Here is a 15,723-nt window from a genome sequence, read left to right on the forward strand (position 1 = left end):
AATACTCACAGATCATGTGTGTCTGACTCTGCATGTATGTTTGGCAAAAGAATAGACGATAATGGATCACAGACACACACACACACACACACACACACACACACACACACACACACACACACACACACACACACACACACACACACACACACACACACACACACACACACACACACACACACACACACACACACACACACCATCAGCAGTGCTAAAGAGCACAGTGAACTCAAAGGGTGGTGTTACTGACAGGGGACTGTGTGGATGAATGGCTTTAATATAGAAACGTCCAGACTGTGCTCGCGGGGCTTGGTTGGGGGGGGGGGGGCAGGGCTACATGGACCCCTCTGGATGTGGGAACTCAGTCACTCTGAAAGTGCATTCTCAGTGAATCTGGGAAGGCTTTGTGTAGCAGAATGGTTGTGTGTCTGTACGGTATGTGCATTGCCTAGCTGTGTAGATGGTATTATGTGCACAGGTTTGTGTGTGTGTGTGTGTGTGTGTGTGTGTGTGTGTGTGTGTGTGTGTGTACACCTACGTACGTATGTGTAGTATCTGTGTGTGTATGCTTGGACACATGAAAGATGTGTTCGCCCAAACCGGCGTCTCTGGAGGTGGTCAGGGTTACATTTGACGATGCATAATAATTGATGGTGATGTGTGCATGTAGGCTACTGCATCTCCACACATGGGTCTGACATGAAGTAATGCATGCCAAGCAAAAACTGGATGGGGGGGAAGAAGTTCTTTCAACTGACCGAAGATGCCTCGTCTGTAATTATTTTTTTTATAATCAATGCATTTGATTAACTGTTGCACCACTTTTCAAGATTCTCTTATTTTTACATGCCATTATCTGCATTGCTATTTTTGAAAAATTTGATATAGAGCTTAGGTGGTTAAATAAAGTTCAACTTATGCTTATTTTCTGTTTATCAGTAAGTTATTTCTGTATTATTTCTGTTATATTCTGTTTTTATTTGGCTATTTGTTTTAGTTTTTATTTAAGATAAATGTTCTCAAATAGAGACTTTAAATGATTAGAAAAAGTCGGTCAAAACATCGGTAAGCATCAGTGGTCTGTCTGGGACTCTCCAAAATGGGGACCAGCATTGGACCCAAAAATCTGGTATTGGTAACCGTCCATATTGGCCTATGTCCTGGATGGAGGGAAGCTCATATCCACTGATCCTTTGGGCTGTTGGTACCACCTTTGCAGCGCTTTGTGCTTGAGGGCAATGCCGTTCCCATGTCAGGGAAGCACTTGATAGAGAGCAGTGTGGCTGTGCTGGCCGTTAGCCATGAAACACATTGTATAGTATTGAGGTGTTTTATGTTTTGGAGGTGGAGGAGTGGTATGATATCAAAATAGCCGCTATGTAAATATGGTCAGTGGTCCACGATCAATTCAATATTTAGAATTGAAACTTTCAAGGCAGGCGGGTTGATCTGAGCTGTAATGCCTAATTTATACTTGTATTTATACTCAAACAAGCAGAGGCAGGGTTCAACAAAAGGTCAATCTTTTCACACCCGTCAACCCTTGGTGCAAGTGGAGCGACTGACGTGGTATTTTGGCTGGCGTTCCTTGAAGGCAACATGAGAAACCATGACAGATAAACTCCACATTTAGAGCAGGCCTGTGGTTTTTCAAGTTGGCACCTGGCCACGTACTTGTTTTACAATTGTCCCTCAATCGGTGATGTTGATATATTTGCCTAAACGCTTATCCTGATGTAGGTAACACCCATTGGTGTGTGTGCCTGTGTGTACATGTGCAGTCGTGCACACATCTCAATAGTGTTACTAATCTTGAGATGAGAGTCGCACACATGAGTCTCCATCCCTCTTTTAGTGTGTGTGCAAGTGTATGTGCACGCACGGATTTTGTTATGTTTATGAGTCACAGCTATAAAAATCCACACCATGCGGCCCTGGCAGGATGATGGGGACATAATGTTTAGCCTCTTTGCTATCTAACTGGATTATTTTTTATTCATCCAGGGAGAGAGCGTATTGTTGGAATCGCCTCACAGTTGGGTGGCTCATCTCTATTATTATTTCACTTTGGAAAATTGTGCCAGTTTTTTTTTCTCCACACACCGCCTACCTCCACGTGAGTCATCATCACCCTCCCCGGGAATCGGTAGTCACTGACAGCCCTCAGGCTTCTCTTCTCTGACTCTCCTTGTCAATACTTGTGATCGGGCGGAATGAACTCACCACGGAACACAGAAACAGTATTATGACAGCTGATGAGGGAAATCGTATAATGGACAGTACTGTATGTGACATTTTAGACCCAAAATGAAAGCAAATGATATCCCTAAACAGTACGTACGTTGCCCTACACAGTAAAATACTCAGTGTTAATTTGACTCTGAAAAGAAAGAAGAGGCTATCGCTAGTAGATCGTTGTTTGGCATGATGTGACAGCACACAAAGCTTCTATGTCTTATGTTTGTCAAAACCAGGATAGCTTTTTTATTATTAGACAGCTATGGTCAGTCAGTGCCGTAAACAACGTTTTCATGGTCAGCTACAGAGCAGATAGATTAAAACATTCTTCACACTGACTTTAACTGTTCTCATCTAGAGTTTGACGGGTTACCTGCTAAAGTGGCTCGTTGAGTAGACCGCGGTCACCACAAAGCACTTGGGATTATGGATGAGCTCCATGAACAGCAAGGTAATCCAGTCTGTTATTACATTTGGACCTATCGCAGCGGTCTGCGTGACCAGATTCTACCCTGGCCTTTGTTCACAGACGAGTGTTCCGTGACTCACGACTTCGTGATTCATATGACAGCGTGTGTGTCGTGCACAGCCTGGAACAGAAAGTCGGAGCTCTGCTGCAATCAGTCTGTAGCTAAGTCCACAACAATGTCACAAACCTGTCAGCACACCCATGGCACACACACACACACACACACACACAAACTCCATCGCCTTTTCTGTGGGACTTTCTCTTTGTCTCTGTGTCTGTATTTGTCCCTCTGAAAAGAAGAAAGGACGTCTGTCGTCTGCACACTGTAAAGAAGCTCCCTGTATAAACTTTTATTGAGGACAATGTTTCACCCCAATATCAGGTCTGTGTGACAGACGTGATGAAGACCAGTATCGTTTGAAACGTTAGGTTCTCTGAACCTAATTTGGGCCCTGCTCGGTACTAAACCTGAGTTCTGGCAACGTAGAAGTCAGAACTTATACTTTCAATTCTATTTTCCTAAAGTGGCAAAAGCTGGCAGATCTTCAAGCTCACATGTTGTGTTGCGATGCGTTGTGAGCTTGTAGATCGGCTATTTTCTGGGAAGTCTCAAGTTCTGGCAGGTTCTGGGTTAGCTCTTCACAGTCGAAAAGAGCCATTTGTCTCTCTCACTGCTCATCTCTCTCTCTGTACTCACGTTGAGTCTTTCTCTGAACCTCTTTCTCCTTCTTTATCTCTCGCTCTCCCTGTACCAGATTTAACTATGCTTCCACCGCCTTCTGTCTTCTCTCCCTCTCTCCCTCTCTCCCTCTCACACTCACACACACTAGGCCTGTCACAATTATTACATAATCGCTTAATCGCAATTATTTGAGATAATGCAATTCTTTTGCATAATCGTCATAATCCTTTCTATGTTGAAAAATGTTAATATATTTTTAAACATGTTTGAATAAAATGTTAAAACAAATAGCAGAAATAGCTGATCTACAAGCTCACAACGCGCGTTGTGAGCTTGTAGATCAGCTATTTCTGCTATTTGGTTTTTATTTCAAGTATAAAATTATCAAATATGTCAGTAATTTCTTTGTATATCTCAGTCATTTGTTTTCATATCTGCCCTGTGCAACTTTTGATTACAAAGCCTAAAAGGCAAACGTCTTTTATTCATAATATGTTCCAAATGTTCAATGCCAAAAAACACAATTCAATCGTTAATCGCAATTATTTGTGTGACAACGAATCGTCAACTTCAATTTGTAATTGTGACAGTCCCTAACACACACACACACACCTTTTCACTCACTGGCTTTGCATCGGACTCACTGACAACTCTCTCTCTCTGTCCTCTTCTCTCCGTCACGTTGTCTGTTTCTCTCTGTCTTTCTATCTCTCTCGGAGCAATACTCCGCTTCTGTAGCGCGAGCAGTGGTCACGCTCTCCTCTCCTCTTTCACTCCTCCGTCGAAATGCGAAAGGACGGAGTGAGCAGAGAGAGGAGGACAGGAGGAAAGGAGAGCAGCCACCACAACTTTCCCAGAGGCTCCGGCAAAAGCGTCAGATCGCATTATAAATGATTCAGGGACACTCGGAGAGGAGCCACAATACATTTTTATCCCTCCCGCTCCCATCCCTCCATCCTCTTTCCTCCTTTATTATTGAATGTGCCTCCTCTGAGCGTCTGACCAGCCCGTTCAAAGAACAGAAAAAGGAGAGAAAAAAATGGATAAAACCAACGAGAGAGTGGAAGACAGATAGTGTGTGTGTGTGTGTGTGTGTGTGTGTGTGTGTGTGTGTGTGTGTGTGTGTGTGTGTGTGTGTGTGTGTGTGTGTGTGTGTGTGTGTGTGTGTGTGTGTGTGTGTGTGTGTGTGTGTGTGTGTGTGTGTGTGTGGCTGGGGGGGCAGAGAGAGGCAAGAGGCACGTGCATTCGCTCTCGTCTGATGCGAACCAGGAAGTAACAGGGTTTGCCTAATGGATCTCTGCTTCACGTCTTGGTTGCTGTGGTTGACGGCAGTGTCTCTCCTGTGCTTTGCACCTCTGTTGTTTTGTGTTGCAGACGGGGTCAGACCGTGTTGTGTTGTTAGTGTTGTGTTGTGTTGTGTGGATGCTGCCCACCCCTTGCTCGTCAACAACAAGACAGCAACATGTAGCTGCCAGCACTTTTCTGTCAGAATAACTTGCTCAGATTTGACCGTTTGGGCCTTATGTGTATCTTGAGTGTGCACGTGGTGGAGAAATAGAATGTTGTGTGTGTGAATGCCTACAGGGAGTGTGTTGGGTCTTGTGTGTGTGTGTGTGTGTGTGTGTGTGTGTGTGTGTGTGTGTGTGTGTGTGATACTTAATACAAATGTCCTCACGAGGATTGTATAATTTGGGAAATGGACATTGTATAACCATTTTCATGGTTTTCACAAGAGAAATAGTTGTTTTAAAGGGATAGTTCACCCCCAAAATGACTTTCTCTCGGTTAGTCAACTGGAGACTTGAATTCATTTTGCATTACTAAGCCAATAATAATTTAAGGAGACATAAAGAGTCTCCTTTGTGTCTCCTACCAGAACCGCTGCCTACCGGTCCGCTGGTCATCAAATTATCGGCTTAGGAATGCGACAAAAACAAAAAAAATTCCATGAATTCAAGTCTCCATGGGGTGACTAATCGATAGAAAAATATCTTGTGGGTGAACTATCCCTTTAAGGAGATTTGGGGGGTTAGGCATACAATTAGGAAAATATTCAGGTTATGGTTAGGACTAGACATTTAGAGGTGAGGTTTAGGGGTTAGGGTTGGAGTTATGCTGACTTATAAGCGTGTCCGTACAAGTACAGTATGTGTGTGTTTTGACAGACAGCAGCTAATCATTACCTTACCCTATCTAACCAGTCATTCTACTCTCTCTCTCTCTCTCTCTCAGGTGTTATTCCAACCATGAGGCAACGGAGTCAGCTCTAGACTCTCCCTGAGGTCAGAGAGAGAAACCCTTCACCCATTCTCTACAGGTAGGCACTGACCTGACGGTACACCTGCAGATACAAACACTTCCCTGCACCGACATCTCTTGTGTTAAGCCAGGAACGCATCTGTGTCATTTTAGATTTGAACTATAACCATTATTTTATACTTTGGCTATTCAAAAATAGCAGATCTGGGTGCCGCGCTACAAGCTCACAGCTTGTACAAGCTCACAGTGCAATGCGATGCGTTGTGAACTTGTAGATCAGCTATGTTCGGCAAAAAGATTTGGTGTAGAGGGAAAAAGAATGACGGACTTGGTACAGAGACCTGAGGGAATCCTGTCAACTAACTTTATAGTGTTACCGATCTTTTTTGCTTTATTTGCTCTGGATATGAGAGTGAAGAGAGACAGGAAGATGAAGCTAGAGAGGGGAAAGACGTGCAACACATGGCTTCGGCTGGAATCGAACTGGAGACTTTGGGAGCAGTGGATGCACCCGATTTAATCGTTCTTTTCCCCCAAAATATAAATCATCTATTCAGGGCAGCATACTGATCATTCTCACCAAGTTTCATTGAAATCCACCTCTCCATTGTTGACCATTTTGACCATGAAGGTCATAGTCAAATTGTGACCTTGAACTTCTCAACCCAAAAGTTAATGGTCTCTTTACGGAAGCCTGACATATTCTGAACACGTCCTAGGGCTGGCATTGCACATTGAAAACGTAAATAAATAAAAGAAAATCTCTTTGGCTTTTAGGCTTTGTAAACAAATATTGCACAGGGCAGATATGAGAACTATACAAAGAAATGACTGGACAATGACAAAATAAATAATGTGCTATTGCCAAAATAGGCCTTATTCAGTAATTGATAGTAGCAGTAATACTTTCCAAAATGTTAAAAAAAATAGTGGAAATTGCTGATCCACAAGCTCACAAGGTGCTGCAGCGTGTTGTGAGCTTGTAGATCTGCTATTTTGTTTTACTATTTATACAGATGAATGGAAACAATTCTGACGATTATCTCAAATAATTGCGACCAGGCGATTATTATGTAATAATTGTGACATGCCTAGTCCTGCATTGACATTGTCAGTCACCTGAGGAAGAGCTGCTCTTCTGTTTCTCTTATAGCACTAATGCACAAGCATCACAGTCATCAAATTGCCAACACTAGTGGAACTTTTTCATGTCAAGGACCCCCAACATGATATGTGTTTGGCTGCGGATCTCAAACAGATTTTGTGCCCAGAAGCAAGATTTAATTTAAAAATGTTTGCTTAAAAATGATAATATATACTGTAACTGTATTGTATATTCAAAGATTTGCACACATTTTCACAATTTAAAAAAAAATAGCAGATCTACAAGCTCATAGCATGGCACGAAGTGACGCTATATTAACACATTTTGTACTTTTTCTCTTGCCATCTTGATCCAAAATCTAGGTCAACTAAGCTCAGCCTTTCTATATATGCCAAAGAGCATGATTGGATGTTAATTAGTACACCTGTATGGAAGCAGATGTGAGGTTTGTCCACTGCGTTTGTCATTTATGCATTCATTTGTCATCCATCTGTAGATCCATTTTATCTACTCAATTGAGTAGATTTGTAAAGAATCGGGTAGAATGTTATATATAGTATATATATTTTTTTAATTAAGGTGCGGTTCTTGATTATTCGATCAATCAAAAAGTAATCGATAGATTAATCGCAAAGAAAATCATCGACAGCTGCAGCCCTAATCCAATTACAGTCAAGCCATTGACAGTGGAACGGCGGCGTGTCAGCAGCAGGCTAGACAATTGCTCGAACCAGAGTTTAAGACAGACTACACGGGTGATTTATTTCTAGTATATGCTGCTATGCATTCCTTCATCGATTGCCCTTACCAGGCAGTTTGTTTTTAGTGATGCTGTTGACCCCGTTAGTAGCATTCATCCCTAGTCCCTAAATCCCCCTCCGTGTGTCAGTTGGAGAGGAGCAGCGGGAGCGTCATTGGAGTGGAAACTGGGTCTCGTTTGCCCCGTAACGAAAGCCAGACGCCTGGCCCGCCTCACTGCTCTACGTATTAACAGCTAACTGACTCGCTGCGTCTGTCGTCGGAGCTCCCTCGCGTGGAACTAAATCTGGAACCGGGAGGAAGCAGGCCCGTGCTCTTCACTTACGCCGCTACACTACGTACCACTACCCTCTGCTTATTAGAGTTGAAGCTATTTGACATCGACATCGTGGGAGGAAACATGCAGGATCACAAGAACCATCTTATCCATTTCAAGATTGGTTTAGGGGTCATCACAAAGTGCCTGCTTATCAGAACGAACCCGTTGCCAACCTGAGCCATCATACGACACCTGGCAGACACTGCCCTGCCAGAGTTGGCAGGGCAGGGTAGTTTCAGAAGGATGCTCCTCTAGGGCTTGGCAATTAACCGAAAATATATCGATACTATATTTAGAAGTAGAACCAATAACCGACTTATAACCGAATAATACAAAAAAAGATTCTATTTAAATCTATTTCTATTTTCTTATATATCACAAATCAACATGAAATATACAGTATATACATATTTAGAATCAAATAAAGGGATGAATCTGTCATCTCACTTGACTCTGTAATGTACTGTTGTACGGAAAACAGCGAAAACATTCAATTGTTCCGCATAATCTTTCATCTTCACTCATGTCGCCAGATCACAAAATCATCACTGCCTGTTAATCTGTGTACATCTACTGCAGGCGTCGTCAAGTTTACATTTTCATGAATTGTGTAGAAGTTTGCTCAGTATAATCTTTATGCGCACAATGCCATGCACACTTCATACACGTGGCCCCACGTGTGACTGCATGCCTCACATTGAGTTACTTGAGAAAAGACGGCCCTACCAGCACCAGTTGGGGCATGTCATCAATCCGCCCTAGAATCCACAGGAGCACAGCCAGTTCTCCATGGCTGCCAGTGTTAATTTAGTCGAAACTATGGCAATGTTTTTTCGTAGACTACCTCTTTTCACTGAGGAAGACTGAATAAAAACTAACCTATGATGACTAAAACTATGACTAAATACACTGACAATTTTGTCAACAAATAAAGAATAGATGAAAATGTTAGGGAGGGACTAGTGGAGAGGAGATCCAAGTAATTTTATGCTTGGTTGTGCTGTGTTGTGATCCGACTAGGGGTGAGACGATATATCGATATCGCGATACTTTCTCCCGCGATAAATAATCGATATACTGCCGGAAAATATCGAACAAAAAAAAAATCTGTATTTGTGTAATGATGATTTTGAACTGTTTGGTGCTATTTTATGTGTTTATGAATTGAATACAAGGACTATCGTGATATATCGTTGGTGAAATTACATGCAATCGCATATCGTGATATCGCTATATCGCAATATATCGAATATCGTGATATTATTGTTATCGTGATATTATTGTGCTCACAATGCGTCTGCGACGCATTGTGAGCTTGTAGATCGGCTATTTTCGGCACACGGCTAAGTATAAATCGGGCATTACGACGCCATCAAGGCCTGCCAGCATACATTTTAGTCGACTAAATGAACTGTAGATGTAGACAGACACCAGGCTGAGTCTGGAGTAATGGCTGCCTCTGGGTGTGTATCCACACCCCTTCTGGTCAGCTCGGCCTAAAGCCCGAGTTACACTCGGTTGCGAGCGGGTTTCGCCCACCGAAAAAAATAGCTACAAGCTCACTCACAGCGTGTCACAGCACAACGTGTTTTTGAAATAATAGATCTGCAATTTCCGTTGTGCGACGCCAGTGCGCAACTAAGTATAAGTCGGGTCCTTACAAATCAGGCCCACTGCTGCCCACTGCCATCGCTTCCACTTGCACACTGAAGTACCTCAATTTGTTTCATTCGTCACAAGGGGAGTAACTGTAAAATTCCGCACCTACAATAAAAGCAGCGCTTCCCAAAGTGAACAGCTCACTGTTGGAATGAAAAGGGAATGGAGTGAATGTACAACCATAAGGATGTCTGTGTGCATAATGTGCCACACACACACACACACACACACTGTTCCGCAGCCAGGCAAATCTGGCTCCTGAGTCGAACACAGTGGGTCAATAACACTGGGAGGAGAGCTTTGGGGTCCTTTGCAACCCCCCCGTCCCCCCCCCCCCCGTCCCCCCACCATCCCTCCGCCTCGGAAAACCCCCCATTCTCTGTGTTTCCATCAATGAGGAAATGCATCAATCATGTTGCAGTAATTCACCTGGCAGTCACCGTGTCGCTCAGCAAGCAGCAGCAGCACGCGTTACAATCGCTCCCTGCGGTATTAATGCAGAGCTTGACCCATTTACTATCACGCTGTAGGCACGCGCACGTCGTCACGCTCTCCAGGGGTCCTCGCGTTGGGTTTCCGCGTGAGATCATATCTATTCTCATTCCCTGGGCTTTGATGAGGGAGGATTTGTTGAAGGGGGGGGGGGCTTCCGATGGGGTCCCGGACTGGATCTGTTGTCGGAATATACTCTACGCGACCATGCAACACACACACACACACACACACACACACACACACACACACACACACACACACACACACACACACACACACACACACACACACACACACACACGCACAAAACACAAACCACCGCAAAAGCTCTAATCCCACTCTGTGATTTCATGTTAGGAGAAAGGCGAACTGGATTCATTACGTAATACTTTTTCTCTCTTTCACTTTTCCTACATGTCATGCATACACGTGCTTGCCCCCCCCCCCCCTTCCACAAGACACACACACTCTTTCCCGTTTGTGATTAGAGCCTGCAGTTTGAATCCCAGTAAGAATTCCCACAGTCTGCCTAATTCCTGTCTAAAGCTGAGAGGAGGGCCAGTAAGCTGCTAAAGCCGTAGGCTACACACACACACACACACACACACACACACACACACACACACACTATCTCTATCGCACACAAATGCATGCACATGTGCACATTGCACAAGCACACATTTATGTATGGATGTTCAGTGGTCCTCTAGTAAGAGTTCAAATAGAATACAGACAAACCCTGAGAGAGAGTGGGCGGGATTTTTAGCGGAGCCATCCAGGGAAGGAAAACACGTTGCCCCCCCCCCCCCCCCCTCTTCCTCATCAAAGATGTTTTCTTTTATTATTTTTTAACAGAGATGGGAGAAAAGAAGAGAGAGAATGACGGAGAGAGGTGAAGAGGACAGGGAAGATAGTAAGAAAGGGAGCCTAAGCTAGAGGGAGGGAGGGAGAGAGAGCGAGCGAGCGAAAGCTTCATGTTTCTACCCTTCTTAATATCGTGTGTGTGTGTGTGTGTGTGTGTGTGTGTGTGTGAGTGACCTTGTACATCTAATGTCCTCACGAAGATTAGGAACATCCTGCGTTTCAAGGGGCTGTATCTGTAGCCTTTAGTGTAAGGCCTGAGATGGCCAAAATAGCTCAATCAAGCTCAATCTACAAGCTCACGAAGAGTTGTGACTTTTGAGCTTGTAGATCGGTTATTTTCGTCATGTGACACCGTTATACAATGAACCATACGTAAGGCATAAGGGTTAGGATTATGGTTTGGCTGAAGACTATGAATAGGGCCTTATAGTGGTGAGGGATATTTTTTTCAATATATTGAAACCGATTATTAGAACCAATAACCGACTTCGAAAAGCAAGGTTCTTATTATATATATTTTTTGTTATACAAGAATCGACGCAAAGAAATTTGAATTGATTTTATATAACCACATAATTGTATTTTGTATTATACTTTTATTGTACAAGGGTGGCGTACAAAAAGTAGCCGGTGTACAAGCTCACAACATTGTGATATTTTTCTTTTCTTTTAATAATCGTTCGTAGTAGTACGAGGCAAAAGTTGTAGAGGCAATAGTTTGAAATAATCGTGACATTGATTTGAAGTCGTATGGCCCAGGCCTAAGGGTTATGATGGTTAGGTGGTTCTCAAACCTTTTCATGTCAAGGTTCCCCAAATTGATATGCATTTTTTCAAAAATACAGGGAAAAATGTTTAAAAAATGTTTCACTGACAAGCTTGCAGTGCGGCACGAAGACCTGCTATTTTTGAATATCCGACGTACAGTATAACAATTGATAAAGGGGTTTAAACGATTGTGATGCTACATTAACTACTTTTGCTGGGGACCCCCTGGAACCCCCCCCCCCCAAGGACCCCACTTCAGTGATGTTGCTAGGTTTTCAATGTAATGGGTCCTGGGATGCAAGGGTGGTCTTTTAGATGGGTCCCAGGGACATTTTATGGGTCCCCAATTACACGTCCCCCCCCCTATCGTTTTCTTTGATCTCCAATCTCCATATCTTCTATGCGTGTGTGACTGTGTACATTATATCCTGATGCAGTGGATCTCAACCTTTTCAGGCAGCGACCCCCCAAAATAATCATATTTTAACTGGGGACCCCCCACCCTGAGGAATTAGGAGTTGAGGCACTTAATTTAGTTTGATTCAGTTCCACAGATACATATTGTGAAAATAGCAGATCTAGATCAGTGCGACCCGTTCCTGCTTTTCAAGACCGATACCGATATATATACATATATTAAAAAATCATAAATATATTTTTTCAAATGTATATGATTCTGTAGTATTAGCACACCTTATGGTAAGAAATACTAGTAGTGGGCAACAGGTGGATTTAACATACCTTTGACCAATAGAATACATTTAATCATAGAACCTTTTAATCATTATTATTATTTTATTTTGTATTATTTATGAATGTAGAATTTATTTTTACTATTTATTGTGTAGACTGAAAACACTGGCTTACAGTGGAAGTATTGGCAAATAAAGAAATAGGAATTCAAGAAATAATGAAGACAAATACTGACAATGCCTATGAACATTGGCTTGCAGTTATTGCACATAGTCAACATGCAATAATACTATTAGGCTTGTCATTGAGAAAGGAAAATAAAGTTGTCTTTTTGAGGAGAAGTGGAACCTTATAAGTCACTTTAAGTTTAGCATGAGGGAGAGGGTCTACCCTCTTCAGGGAATTAATTGTTATGATATCTCTAAGCTACAGAAAACATCCAGTTGCCTATTAAACATACACAAGACACAGACGATAGACAACCGGTTACTTACAGCTGCCATTAATTAGTGCTTTTGTTTGCCTTTGTGGTCAAATCAGGGTCAAATGCATAGGATCAACGAGCCATCGTTAACCTGCTAATGTTACACAGCTGATTGGCAACATGCATTAATCCACCACATACATCACTCTGATCTCCAAGCAAGTGGGAGAACACTCTAAAATCGGGGATTTTACTTTGGCTGGTCAATTTAAGATGACAACAGCAACAGAGATTAGTAGTAGACCTGTATGTATGATGATCAGTTATTATTCCAGACAGTGGTCTATCCAAGACGTTTTAACACGTTTAAGAGCAGGTCCTCATGCCGTCTCTCTCTCTCTGTGTGTGAGTAGCGTAGACTAACAGCGAGGGGCTGTGCTGCTGCTTCTGCCACACAACGCCGTTTAACCGAGTTATACTTCTCCAGTACAACGGTGTCTAACCGGAGAGTTATACTTCTCCACCAACGGTGCCTAACCGAGAGAGTCCATGTAGATCACAGCTGACAAATATTATATATTATCGGAGCTAATCGGAGCTGCGTCCCATGGACGCACTAGAGTTGTCATGAATGCGTCCTTTCGCAATATGGTGCGTCAGCGACGCAGGACGCAGGCCTACGAGCATCTCTGCACTTTGAGAACAACTGTGTTGAATCCATCCTGTGCTGCTGGTGGTCATTGGTGTGCATGTGGAGGTTATTATTGACCCCGTGTGTCAGAGACATAGAATATTCAGCATCCTGATGGGCTGCTCTTACAGCAACACGTTGGCACATCAATAAGTAATGGCAGCGCCGCTGAGGGCGCAGGAGCCCCCCCTTCCCCCGGCACGAGTCCAGCACTGTGTGCACGTGCATTCTTGACTGTGTGTTCATCGCTTCTTCCTGTGTGTGTGTGTGTGTGTGTGTGTGTGTGACTGTGCGATAAGATCGCTCCTAACGAACGAGTTCAGTGCAGTTACTCAATCTACCCTTCACACACACTCTCACACACACACACACACACACACACACACACACACACACACACACACACACACACACACACACACACACACACACACACACACACACACACACACACACACACACCCTCTCATTCATTCACACCTATGCCTAATGCATGCGTACTGCGGCTCACTGCCTCTAACAATCCCATTCACATAACACACACTAGCATATCGTGCTTGCATGTAGGTACGGTGTCACACAGTCACATTTTGCAGTACATAGACTACACGGAACGATCACCCGTCGCACACACGGGTCCATAATCCAGTATAAGCTGTGTCCTTATAATGCCATTCATAAATCCATAGTGACCAGACGACACATACACACACCCTGAACTGTCCAAAAAGTGTATACTGTACGTGCACATAGGCTGTGCACACTTTGAAATCCTTAGTGTTCATTTAGCTGTCATACTTAAATTAGCTTAAGATTTTACTATTGCAGTACAATACACAGTGAAATCGCCGTAAAAGTGTTCATCCATTTTTAACCAGTGGTGGAAAGTAACTAAGTACATCTACTCAAGGACTGTACTTAAGTTCAATTTTGAAGTATTTTTTTCTTTAGCAGAGTATTTCCAATAATCAGTACTTTTACTTCTACTCCACTACATCTCAGGGGCAAATATCGTATTTTAATTCACTGCAATTATTTGAAAACTTGAGTTACTATTGTTATTATAATTATTATTACAATTATTAACCACTTCAGCCCTATATACATTTCGGCCATTTGAAAATAGCCGATCTTAAGCGCACAAAGCATCACGATTCGACGCATTTGAAAATGTGTGAAATGGGACAGTCTGCATACTGAGTACTTTCTACTTTTGGTACTTTAAGTACATTTTGATACCAATACTTTTGTACTTTTAGTCAAGTCAATTTTGAATTCCATACTTTTACTTGTAACAGAGTATTTCTACATTGCAGTATTGCTATTAAGTAAAAAATGTGAGTACTTTTTCCACCACTGTTTGTAACTCCAGAGAGTGTACAAATGGATTCGTACACTCTTCAGAGTTAAATTAACAATGACCTCGGGGTGGCGCAGCGGTAAAGTTCCTGCCGACCACCGCAGTGAAATCCGGCTTGGTTGGTTCATACGAGCACAATTAGCCAATGAGTGTGGATGGGAAGCCGGGCGGGGAAATAATTAGGGGACCCCAGTTTGGGAACCAGTGCAGTAGGGGTTAACAGCTCAATTCAAAGGAGCTTTATTGGCATGAGAAAACATACGTTCACAGTGACAAGATTACACAAGATTACGCATTCCAAGATTTTGGAATTGGCATGACGACTAAATTGGAATTTTGCTATGCAGCAGCTTGGCCGAGCGGGTTACAACCTGTTGTCTCCACGTTGCATCACTTCACACATCCAAGAGGAGTCAAGGGAAGGAGAGGAGGAGAGGAAGCGAGGGATGAACAGAGAGTTCCCCCAGAGCGTACACGTGACTCACTCATTTGTTCGGTTTCCTGTCGTCCGTCGCTCACTCGTCCTCACAGAGATTGTCTTCGAAAGCTCTGCATTCGTCTGTCTGACTGTCAACACACACAAAGTCAAATAGGACAGACGCGTGGTTTGCAAGCCTTACGTGTCCCTCTGGGTTCATATTCAGTTAGAGTTAAATGAACGCTGAGGATTTTACTGTGCATGTGTTTAGCGGGGTGAGGGGGGCAGGGGTTGCATCAGGTTTTTTTTTTTTTTTTACTAACCAGAGAGTTCACACAGGAGAGTGTGGAGACGGGGTGGGCTGATGCAAGCAGCAGACACACACACACACACACACACACACACACACACACACACACACACACACACACACACACACACACACACACACACACACACACACACACACACACACACACACACACACACACACACGATTATGGGGAGCTACTTGTTTGAT

The 15,723-nt window shown here is 43.2% G+C and overlaps 1 protein-coding gene across 2 annotated transcripts in view; it reads left to right on the plus strand.

Moving 5' to 3' along the window:
- The window catches only part of taok3a (TAO kinase 3a), a 95,374-nt gene that overhangs the window by 22,752 nt on the left and 56,899 nt on the right, over nucleotides 1-15,723 (plus strand). For both annotated transcript variants that reach the window (XM_084054042.1, XM_084054043.1), the window contains exon 2: nucleotides 5,622-5,706. The gene's annotated coding sequence lies outside the window, so the exon portion shown is untranslated. The remainder of the gene's footprint in view (nucleotides 1-5,621; nucleotides 5,707-15,723) is intronic.

The sequence above is a fragment of the Gymnoscopelus microlampas genome (assembly GCF_963454915.1).
Source record: "Gymnoscopelus microlampas genome assembly, chromosome: 4".
Taxonomy (NCBI): Eukaryota; Metazoa; Chordata; class Actinopteri; order Myctophiformes; family Myctophidae; genus Gymnoscopelus; species Gymnoscopelus microlampas.